The sequence below is a fragment of the Accipiter gentilis genome, chromosome 7 (assembly GCF_929443795.1).
Source record: "Accipiter gentilis chromosome 7, bAccGen1.1, whole genome shotgun sequence".
In the NCBI taxonomy this organism is placed as follows: Eukaryota; Metazoa; Chordata; class Aves; order Accipitriformes; family Accipitridae; genus Astur; species Astur gentilis.
The window spans coordinates 39,504,615-39,516,742 of record NC_064886.1 but is presented as its reverse complement, the minus strand read 5'-3'; positions in this window follow the sequence as shown (position 1 = coordinate 39,516,742).

Here is a 12,128-nt window from a genome sequence, read left to right as displayed (position 1 = left end):
CCAGTTTTATTTATTGGGCTGCACATTTCCAAGAACCCATTTAATGCACAGTTTCATGAGACAGTTTTCATGGAATATAAACTTCATATTCCAGCTCTGGAGTAAAGGATTTTTTACCTTCCACCGAGTAACACACAGGTCTGTAAAAAAATATCTTCTTTTTCTGCTGGGCAAGGTGAGATTTCAATACTACATCTATGAGCTTATCCCATCTGAGGAATGCTGCTGCTCTTGCTGAGTTCAGTCTCACTGTATTTCCAGGGAAGAAGTTCAGGTCTGTGATTAAAGAGCTGATTAGGTGTCAAAAGCCTCCATACAGTCCCCCTGCATGTCCCTTGCAACACCACTTCACATCACCTTCTGCTAACTGCATTTTATAATTACCCTATAATGTCCATTTACTCAGGTAGTAAAAGTCAAAACAGCTACAATAAGGTCAACTTCTGGCTTACCTATGAATGATTGGGTGCGCAGAGGAGGCTTCACAAAAACTTACGCACTGTAAGTATGGTCTTCTCCACCTTTTCTTCTTTATTGCAAAAATTACCATGCTTAGGTTTGCCAAATCAGTGCCATATTTTCATTTGTGTAAAACCATACTTCTGTAAATCACGCATATAATATCCTTTACAACAGCGGATGAAGCAAATGCAAATGTGGTTTTTGCTCTAGGTTAACCGGTACACTTTGCATGTTATACAAAGAGCAACTGCTACTTCCAACTTCTGCTCTGCTTTGCTATTGTTTTCTTATTCTCTTTTCACGAAAAACTACCTGCACTGGTCTAATTATTTACTGTAATTTGTGTGGGGGTGAGAGTTTTTTCAGAGATCTATATCTGCAAACAGCACATGATGTTTGCAAATGTTTTATTTCAGAATTGTTTGAACGGCTTTATGGGCAAACGCCAGCCTGGTTGTTGACAAGCAGCAATTTTGTAGCAGTTTGTGACAGACTTTTTTTGTATCATCACAAAAGTTGAAAGAGTCTCTTGTTAACACCATGTCACACCAGAAGCCTGAGGTTTACTTGCTGTAATCATTTACTCGTATAAAACTTGGGTAGCAAGAATTTGAAAAAAAAAAAAAAAAGGAAAACTGAGACCTAGTGTGAACGGTGAATTATTTTACAATTGCTTCCTGCATGATCTTTACACTTTCATCTGCAGTATTTCATGTTGGCTGCTGGCAGAGGCAACATACTGGATTAGAAGGACCCCACATCCAATCCAGCATGACAGCCAACTGACCCACATTCATAAAAAATAGATACCAGCTATTTGTCCAGTCTTTCATCATGAGATAATTTTCCATTATTCTCTACATGTAGCTCTGTAATTACAACTAGAGTACACTGTAAATGTCAAAATTTAGAAAAACATCACTGGAACGATCAGTGTCTCCCAGAAGATCTGTTCCCCCATAGTTCTGCACACACATGTACATGTGATGATAAGAGGTTTATACATTACCAAATACAGTTTTTAAATTAAATGTGGGGGTTTTAACACATCTGTTTTACTTCATGCTGTCTTGTTGAACCGAGTCTTTGAAATTTTTTTTTTTTTTTTGCTTAGGCAGGGATGAATAAAGCAACAGAGCCACATATCTCAGCTTCCTTGACAGAGGGTCAGAGCTCAAGCCATGCCCATGATACCCTAAGTGCTGTTGCTATTATTAACCATTGTGGGAGCAGAAACAACCACGCTGACTTTGCATTAGCCAGAACAGCTAATGAAGTAATGCTGTGCTATGAAGCTATGCTCATTTAAATAGTTAATGCCATGGCATGTGCCTCAGGCCCCATGGCTTTAAGCAGCTGAAAGCCCTTGGTGAGCCCCACAGCTGCTGTGCTTTTGACTAAACTGCTCTTCTTTTCAGGGTCTTTAAAAACTTGCCTTAGTGGTGAGCTTTGCTCTAATGAAATGCAGTTGCAGTGTGGAGGGCAGCAGGTCAGGGGCATGGGATGGTTGGGGGAAAATGTGCAGCCAGGTAAGATCCAGGACAAACCCTGGAGCTTTGCTCAGCATCAAATTGGTCTTTGCAGGGACATGTCTGAGCAGCTAACTCATCGGCTGGAGGTTCCAGAGGGGCTTTCCAGAGTGCCAGATCAGACCTGAAACAAATAGTGCCACTGCATGAACGTTATTTCAGTGAGTATTGTGTGTTGCGTAGGATACCAGAGCTTGGCTCTTTCTTCTTGTGTAAAAAAACACCTTCCTAAATTGTAAAAGTCCATTTTTTTTAATGCTGTACAGGCATATTAGATGACAGTTGCCATAGAGGAGATCACTGGGTGGGACCGAATAGAAAATATAGTCCTGTTACAACACTTCAAAGGATCCTTTCAAACACATTAACCTAGTCTCAGGATTATTTTTTTCTGAAGCACATTAGTGTTGGTTTCTGAATTTATTGTGATATATAAATCAGCCAATTTCTGCTGCATTTAAAAGCCAGCGCTCTCTCACTTTTCCTGTGTCTTGAAGCCCCCCATAAAGCACACTAATTTTTCTTAAAATAATAAAATAAAGCCTATCTGTTTTCCACAAGAAGTGTATTTTATAATTTCAGTATGTCTTGTTTAATGATCATTACCTAGCCATTTAAAATAAAGTATTTCAGGAAAGATGTCTTCATCCTAAAGAAGATTTTAAATTGATTTTTCTGTTTTTCATTGTTTAAGATTCAGTTCAAGAAAAGCAAAGACTGCTTTTCAGTACAGACAGGCTCCCAACATGTGCTGCAAAAGTCTGTACTTGTCATTCTTTCGGTGGGAATAGCTGTTTTAGAAATGTTTGCATATTATCAAAATTAGGTTCCAAAATGAGCTGCAGTATCTATAAAAAAAGGGGATAATATTATTTTAGAGAAACTAATTGGAAACTTGTTTTTGGCTAAAATAGTTATTATTTCCATTATGACAAGCTGGAAGCAGATGAAATTCACCTTTATCTTCCCTAGCCTGGTGTCTCTCACTATTTGTTCAAACTGAAATTAAAACCTGACAAAATCCCAGTGAGGCATTTTGCACCAGTTAAAGATTATTCTTCCAGAACAGAACTTTTGTTCGACAATTTCATTATGTTGTTACAAATGTATTTATTATAAAAGGGTGATATATGAATCAAAAGCTATCTGTTCTTGCGTATCTCCCCCCAGCAACAACAAAAAAAGCTTAAGATTGCACTTTTCCCAGGAAACTAAAGTTTTAAGAAAGAATTACCACCATTCTTCATACAGTAGAGAGGGCGTGGTCTGTGAGGTTTTGGCATCGACTGGACCTTTGCTAGCCCTATGCAAGGGCAGAGTCTGGCCAGCACATGCAAAAGAAGAGCAGAAAATAAGGCAGAAAACTCTGATTGTTTTATGCTGCCTTTATTCTGTCGTACCAACCTGTAGCTCTGTGCCCAGGGAAAACCGGAGCGTCCTCCTTAGATTTGCATGGGAGAAGGAAAAGGGGATGATTTTGAGCCTGCACATCGCATGGTTAAAACCAGCACAAAATAGCAGCTGGTTGTAACATTTGCCAAGGGCTACGCACACAGGTGTTATCCTTGGATGAATTTAAAGCTTTGAGTCCATTCCCCCTGTGAGAAGTGGCCAGCCTTAGGCTAACACAAAGCAAAGCGAATCGGTGGTGTGCGCAGCACAGCAGTGGCGTTGGGCAAGCATCGCTTGCATATGGAAGCAATGGGGTGAAAAATTGTTTCCTGCTCTAATAACTAAAGGATATTAAGAGGCACAGGTTCACAGGGGTGCGGGCTACTTTTCATATTTAGGAGAAATTTTCCCGAAGTGTAAAATGATAATTGCATGAGGAAAGGGTGGTTAATAATTTTCCCTGTTAATTCAAACGCACAAAAGTTAATTGCGGTTTGGCAGTCTGAGATATACAAATTAGGAGAGTTTAATTCTGCTAATCCTCACTTTAAGTTGCAGGGTATTGAATATAAATATGATCATCTCACAAAGGGATGAATCCTGCTTCCACTGAAGCCAGTAGAAGCTTTGCCATTGACTTCAGAAGGAGCTGGGTTCAGTCCCAGTTGCCTGTGTTAGCTGTGCATGTATGAGTGAACTGGCTCAGAGAAAGGGAGACTAACATGATTTTTCTCAGAATCTGGGCCAAAAATTCCTCGGAGATTCTGAAAAACTTTGGAAAACTTCCCCAGCCCCACTATTCAATTCATGCAGCTATTTTTGTCTACCCACATGCCCTGCAGGAGAGGTTGAGTTTTCTGCGGTTTTCCATTTCCCACTTCATTGTCTGACTGATTAAATAACCAATGCCAAAAATCCCTAAAAAATCAAGGGCTGTAATACAAACTGCGCCATTTCACATTCAACAGCCTGCAACGGTCTGTCTGTTTTACCAAACTCTCCTCCCTTCCCTGTATGCTGTTGTCACCACTTGTCTTACACATCTCACTTGAGACCGTGTTAGATTTTAGCCCCATCCTCCTGTGGGTAAACCCGGGGAGATGAGAAGCCAAGCAAGCTTGCTGCCAGAGGCTGGATATTCTGCTTTGACGTAGGTAAAAATTTTGCTGTTGGCTTCAGTAGGTGTGGGATGAGGCTACGCGTTACGGTGGAGGAAGGCTGCAGTTTCGACCTCTGCCTCTGAGCTAGTATGTGCTTTGGGGCTAACTGTTGTCTTTGAACACCTCTAAAATGATGATAGAGCTATTTATCCATCTTCGTAAAGTATCTGCATACCTGTATAGCTGAGAAGTGTAATTTAAGGTTGATCAAGTGAGCAGGACTTAATCTATTATGGTGCAATATATCTGGGCCAAGCACCTTGCCATCATCTAATTTGAATTCATGTGTACAAATGACATGAGATAAATAGGACAAAGATCAGTCCAATCAGAAATGGATATTGCTTGAAAATACTCATTTGGCTTGAAATATTGCAAGAAAATCAATCCAGGACCTCCGCAGAACTGAATAAGAACATAAGTCACCAAACACATCTGATAGGAGCCAAACCCCCTCATCTTGAGTTCAGTTATCGCTGACATTTCAGCTATTATTCATCAATTTAGGAGGAAAAGCTGAACCCAGATCATTTGCAAAACCTGTATGGTATTTCCAAATGCTTCTCCTGCCTTCCTGGTGATGATTATTATATGCTGTTCTAATTAAACAGATTAATTTACATCTCCCATCATGAGAGGATACGAGTACCAGCACAGATTTATCTCTCTGGATTGCTTCCCTCAGTCACTGCTCAGAGCTGTGAGGCTGCAGCAGTATTTTCTCCTTGGACCTTCAAAAATGCAGAAGCAGATGCTCTGTGATTCCATAATTTTGATGTCACAAGAAATGTCATTAAAACTACTGCAGTCTTTTAATAAGCTCCTTCTTGGGAGAATGGATTTTCAGCCTCTTCGCATCAGCGCTTGGCAGAGTAACTACAGCGAAGCTTTGTGCCAGTGTCCCCGTTACAAAATCCGTTTCTCAAGGGTTTATAATTACAACATGCCTATAAAAATTTACTTTAGTCTGAAACCCAGGATATAGTTTCTCAGACGGGGAGGAAATATTGCTGGCTGAACTTGGTTTAAATCAACTTTGAGTTTCAAGAATCCAAAAATAATAAGGTTTGTGAGTTTTATATGCTTTTTCTGTGGTTGTATAACAGAAAGAAATCACTTTCTAGAATAAAGTGTCATGTTTGTTTATAAAGCAGAGCGGGAGAAAAAATAACACAGATAAAAGTTCAGACTTTTCATAGTGGCTACTGAAAATTCTAAGAAAATAATTTGCTCAAAGAATTTCCCTACAGTGTCCTCACACATAAGCCTTGCCCTGAATAGATATGATAATGCATATTGCAGGAACTCAGTGGGGTTCTGGTTCATATACTTGAACTGGAGAGCTATTTTAAGCAGCTGGAGAAATAAGGGATGGTAGCTTCTACATCAGATTTTGTTCACTGAGGCTGCTTCAGTGAAGATTAGTCTGCTCCATCCCCGTAGCCAGGACAGAAGAGTCGTCAATGGGCAAAGATGCAAAAAGCCACATTGCTGAGGCACCCTGCCACTGTGCTCAAACATATGTACATTATACTTGTGCTAGTCACAGGACAGAGGTGTGTTAAGTCAAAACTGTCTTACAGTTAGCCAAGTGCAACAGGCATTTTCCCTTTTTCCTCATTTCCACATTATGGCAGTGAGAAGGAAGACAGAATATGCCCTTATATGGATTGCTAATAAAAACATCAATAACTGGACCGCACACAACTGAGAGTTCCCATTTATATTGGCATTGCCAAATGTCTTGCAATATTTAGCCTTTGGCTTTTATCAATAAAGAAAATAATGCTGCTGCTAAACTGAAATATTGATGACACAAGCAAAGCCCAGCAAACAGAGGCAGAAAAAAAGGACAGAAAACAAACCCTATAAATCTTAGTGCAATATTTTTAATTTCATTTGGAATTCACAATCAAGTCAGTTTTATCCAATTAAGTATTATTCAGTCTGTCTTTGTCAGCTCTTCCCTATTAGACAAAATGTTCCACTTCTCAATATTCTACTTCTGTATCAAATTGACAGGGTCATTTTTCACATGGCAAGCTGGGATTAAGGTGATATTAAACCATTTTGCATACAACAACCAAAAGCATGCTGCAACAAAAAACCTAGCTCTTTTGTTGGTGTCATTAAGGATGCCCTTCCTACCGATTTTGGTGGGTTCCTGAATACCTACAGTTTTGCTAGCCCCATGGCATACTGATATGATATTGCAGGTTTGGAAACTAAGTTTGGGCCCATAATTGTAACACTCTATTTTTCCCATTAGCAGCTTTCGGCATAAAGAAGGAAGACGTAGCTAGCCTTAGGGTAACCTTAGGGCCCACTAACGGGCAGTACAGGTGTACCCGCAAAGTCTTGCAGAAATACACATTTGCCACAGGTGAGCCTCTCCCTTCCATTTCAAGGGAAGGAGGGGAAGTATTTTTAATTAATTCAGTTAAATTATTAATTTTATGTCTAGCACTATGTCTTCTTTAAAGTCAACCTATATAAGGAGAATTACCTCTTTTGGGGTGTGTTATTTCCACCTTGCAATGTATCAGGTATTTCACTCTCACAAAGTGATTAAATAAATGATTTTTAAACAAACTCTTATCAAGGAACACAGTTATAAATGCATTTTGTTCTTTCTTCAACTTCAGGCTTTTAGTATTACTGATCCAGATCCCATATGTAAAGAAAATATATCGAGTACGTGCGTGGGCATAAGAGGAAGTAGGTATATTTTCCACAACTGGCTGAAATCCAAATGTATTCCTAAATCCTAGAGAAATTCTGCCTGTGAGTCATCCTGGTAGTGCAGTGTAGGAGTGTGTAACCGTGTGGGAAAGGGTGGGCTCTAATGAAGAGCATATAGTGCTATGCAGAGAGACTTGGTAATAAACTTGATTATGATGGTTTACACCAATCTAATGGTTGCCCAGGACTTTAAAAGCTTCATTTCTATAGCAGTCCTGAAAATCCTGGAGGAGATGTTGAACATAAGACAGATGTTTGACTAATATAGTCTCAGCTTTCTGGTTTTGTACAGTGTTTGGTTTCCTAACTAGCCTTGCAACTCAGTTCAGTCATGGCTCTAGGAAGACGTGCTCTCTGGTACTAAAAGCCACTAGAGAGCAGATTTTACTGTAAATTTGGACTGAAACCATCAGGGCTTTACCGTGCAACCATGGTTTCTGCAACCATGCAGAAAAAAAGACACGGGAGCAATGCCACCAAACTAATCACTTGGTATAGTCCCATGGCATGATGCAATCGATATACCATGAAACTTCACTGTTTATCTACCACCTCTTTTCAATCTTTTCTTTTTAAATGTCATGGAAAGCTAAGCAGTCTGATTTTTCTGAGCAAGCTTTTAAAAATACATTTTTCTTCCCTAATAGGAAATTCCTCATGATCACTTCTGTGCTTCCTTTCTTCTACTGTTTAGTTGGCAAAACAGATATTCACCTATATTAAAACAGTGCTATGCAATGGCCCATCACAGGAGAATTCAGGAAGAAAATTAGAAAAAAAACTTGTGAGAAGGGTAACCAGATAAGAGATACGCTTCCCAAATGTGAAAAAGGAAAAGTGAGATTCTCACTGGCCTTTTTCCCAGGGCAGCCCTAAGCCTACAGCTTTTCCTATTGTTTTACATTATTACTCCATTGCTTTTATACTCCTTTTAGACCCTGCAGTTTCTTAGCTCGTACTGCAAAAGGTCAAGGAGGTTCATCCACTCATCTCTCCTCTGTTGTACAAGACTTTCAGACCGGGATTTTTTTCCCTTTCTCATCCTCATGTAGCTTTGTAATGAAACGCTAACTTGGAACCCATAACTCCAGTTACTTTCAAATATGTTGCAGATAGGCATCGGGACTTTAAGGGACATATTAAAAAAGAAATGGGGTTTTTTTTCTGGGTTTGTCCAGGAGCATCTAGGACTAATAAAACTTTATGTTAAATATCAGCCTCACTTTCCACAATATTGCAGTGATGAAGAACTAGCTCGAAATTGATTTATTGATCCCTAAAAAGACAGATATATAAGGTTATTAAAGTTAACACTTCAATATGTGCAAAATCTATTATTTGATCTTGTTAACATTCATGTGTTGGTTAACAGTGGCTATAAAAAGGACAAGGCAGACACCTCCCTTCTGAAACAACTGTTCATGGACAAGAATTCAGCACTATGCCTCTTCTGGTAAGTATCCACATCCAGGCTGGAGTCACTGAGAAGCATCATTTGATGTTTAGTTCCTTCAAAAAGTCCACATTCCAAAATTTGTACTCAGTTTTTCCAACTTTGGTGTCTATAGTCGTACAAGGATCTTGCATATGTGTCTGAATTATTTGGCTAATTCTTTTTCCTACGCAGTTACTTGCAAGAAGAAGTGAATGTTCACTGTGTTTGAAAACCAGACATGAGTCAAAGTATGAATTTAAGGACTGTTGAGTGTGCAGCTATACGTATTCAGAGAAAAGCATTTTGTTTTACACATGTAAACAAAATACTTTTTCAGTCAGAGAAAGCAAGGTTCTTGTGGTCCTTCATTTTGAATCCATTAGAGTTTTCAATAATTCATTCACATGCAGAGTTTCTGTCGCAGTGGGTTTGCGTTTTTCACATCACCTCAATTTTTCTAATGAGTTGCTAATGAGAGGTCAATTACTTATGGAAATTAGAAAAACATTCATTGAGGAACTGTGCTGAGGTAAAGTGTGCTACCTCATAATGTTATGATATAAATCATTACAGCTTTAATGAATATTTTGCTCTTTTTCATGTTACAGCTTATTTCCCACCCTATAAAATGGCCTCAAGATGATTTTGAAATGAACACGAGCAACTCTCCTAAAAATGTTATCATATTGTATTTACAATAATTGCAAAAGAATACCTTATTTTTTGCTTTTGTCATTAAAAGTTTGCTCATGCATCAACATCTTGCTGTGAAATCTTCAGCTGATTAAAACAGCAGTGTTAGGAACACCAGATTTGCCATGCTGAATCAGAGCACTAATCTGTCATCTACTCTGGCTCCATTTCCAGCAGTCACCTTTCGTGTGGCACTATGGGGGGGTGGGGGGAATGGACATCCTTATAAAGCACCTGGCCGGATGGATTTTATCTAAACTGGTCCTTGCAACGGGTCCTCCTGACCCCTCTTTCAGGTAATCAGCACTAGCAGCACTGCAAGAAAACAGCCAGAGCCTGCAGCACTTCATCCTGACCCCAGTGTTGGTGAACTCTACCCCCATCTTTTTATTGAAAGACCTTCAGGAATTGGTGGCAGGTAAGAAGTTTAAATGTTCGTTTCACAATTTGCCTTCTTCCCTGGCACCTATTTTGCACTTTTTGAAGGTCTTGAATGAATGGTATAGAAACAGAGGAAAAGAGGCAAAAAGAATTCAAGGGACCAAGATGGATAGCGGGTTAGTTGCACTATCATGCAATTAAATTTAGAGGCCAGGGATATAATTCACTGCTGAAATTCAGCTTTGTGCTGTCATAAGTTATTATATCAGAGCAGAAGCTGAAATGGCCAGAGAGGGGGAAGTGTACAAGCAGAAGTATAATTGGACTTAGTATTTCATATTGATACTCTGAGACTCCCACTGCTAAGCACTGTTTCAGACTCTGACCAGGGTAACACTGCAGTGAACAAACGTAAGATCTCCCATATTCAGACCATTAGATTATTCCATTTCCCCTGCAGGCGCAGTAAATCAAAAGCAAAAGACACCCTGTTATGTGCTACAAGACAGTTTTGTTGGCCTTTCTTTCCAAACACATTCTGAACACACATGTTTTTTTATGTGAGTCTCGTTCACTTTAGCTTTACTGTCTCGAAAACAGATTTAAATTGGGGGAGAAGGAAAGAAAAAAAAATCAGACCTTGAAACCAAGCAGCTATCCTCACAGAAGGAATGTGGCAGCTGGTTAAATAAAAAAATGCATCATCACATGGACATGATTTTCTCAGTTTCCAAAGAATGACCAGGTCTTTGTCCCTTTTAACCAGGCCCAGTATGGATTTAGGTGAAAATTTGCAGTTATTGACTTAGGTGTGTTCAGAGCCCATCATTTGGGTGCAAAGAAATCCATTGTGCATATTAAGGAATAAGTCACTTGATCTGAAGTACAGTTCTGCCACTTATTCTTAATATCACCTTGAGTAGCACTCACATTTATGTTTCTAATTCCCCCTCCCTTCCCTTCTCCTTGGAAAGATAAACATGTTAACAACAATGAGGTGTCCGACTACTAATCAAAAGCAATATAATACTGCACAGATCAGCTCCATGATGGAATAAAGAAGAAGTGAGTGTGAATCTAAGTACCTTCTCCTCATATCATAGCCTCTACATTGTTTTCAGGAGCATTTTTGTCAGGCAGTGATGAAAGGCTGAGAACAAAGTGAGTAAAATCTCCTTTTACTGCTTAAAAATTCTCAGCTGGTTTGCTATATCAAAAAGCTGTCTCTTTAAACAAATCACACGGTTAAAAATGCCAAGTTATAATTCAGCAACTAACTCAGAAAATGACAATTTAATCAATCAGAACCAACCCTCCTGAAAAAGAAAAAAAAAAAAAAAAAGAAAAAAAAATCTTCAAGCTTTCATGCAATGTGAGTGGTTGAAACTATAAAAAGGTTCAATCACTGTAGAACAAGCCTGCAGCATCAATGTTTATTAAAGTCAGGGGAGCCATTTATTGACCTGGGAAATAGCAAAGCACCAGCAGCACTGCTGGATTGCATTTTTATAGTTAACAAACGGAAGGTGATATTTTCCTTTTCTCTTTTAATTGTGATTCCATCAAATCCAAAAAGTTAAAAGCCTCTTGATTTTTAAAGGAAAGCAAAGAGAAGGATGATCCACACCGTTCTTCAGTAATTCTCTTGCTCTGACTCCTAGCACTGGGATATATCAAATCATTGCAACACAGGATCAAATTTTTAGGCTTATCTGCATGCCAGCAGAATGACAGACCGGTGTGTGTTCCCCCCGCCACTTTAGGTGACGGCAGAAGATAGGGAGCTACCATTATGAAGTTGGTTCTTTCTGTAATCAAAAAGGAATTACTGTATTTATTCACATAAAGGTCACCCTGCCACCGGGACAGCCAAAAGCACTCAGAATGAATTGTCTTCTCCAAAACTGACAACAGGCACTTTCTCCAAAGACACACCTTGGTTCTTCTGGAGATTTTGTAACTCTGTTTTTCTACAAACACATTTTTAAGGCGCACCTTTTCACGCTGTATAAATTGTGAACCACACAGGGCTGTTAAAAGGAAAGCATCAGCAACGTGAACTGTGCATATGGATCTGTTACCCCAAATTATAAGAGTTTGGCTTCTGCTTCGTTCTTTCTATGTCATTCCCGACCACAGGAAACCTTGGGCTCAACCGAGGAACACGGGGCAGGGATTTAAAATACTCTGCATGTGTCAGCTGCCAGCTAAACCAGTGCCAATGCCAGAAAAGGGGACTTCAAAAGCTAAGAGGATGAGTCAGTGCAGTCTGAGCTGACATGCCACATGCTGAAGCCAAGAGCTGTAGCTCGCCCATATCCTCCGTGGATTAGG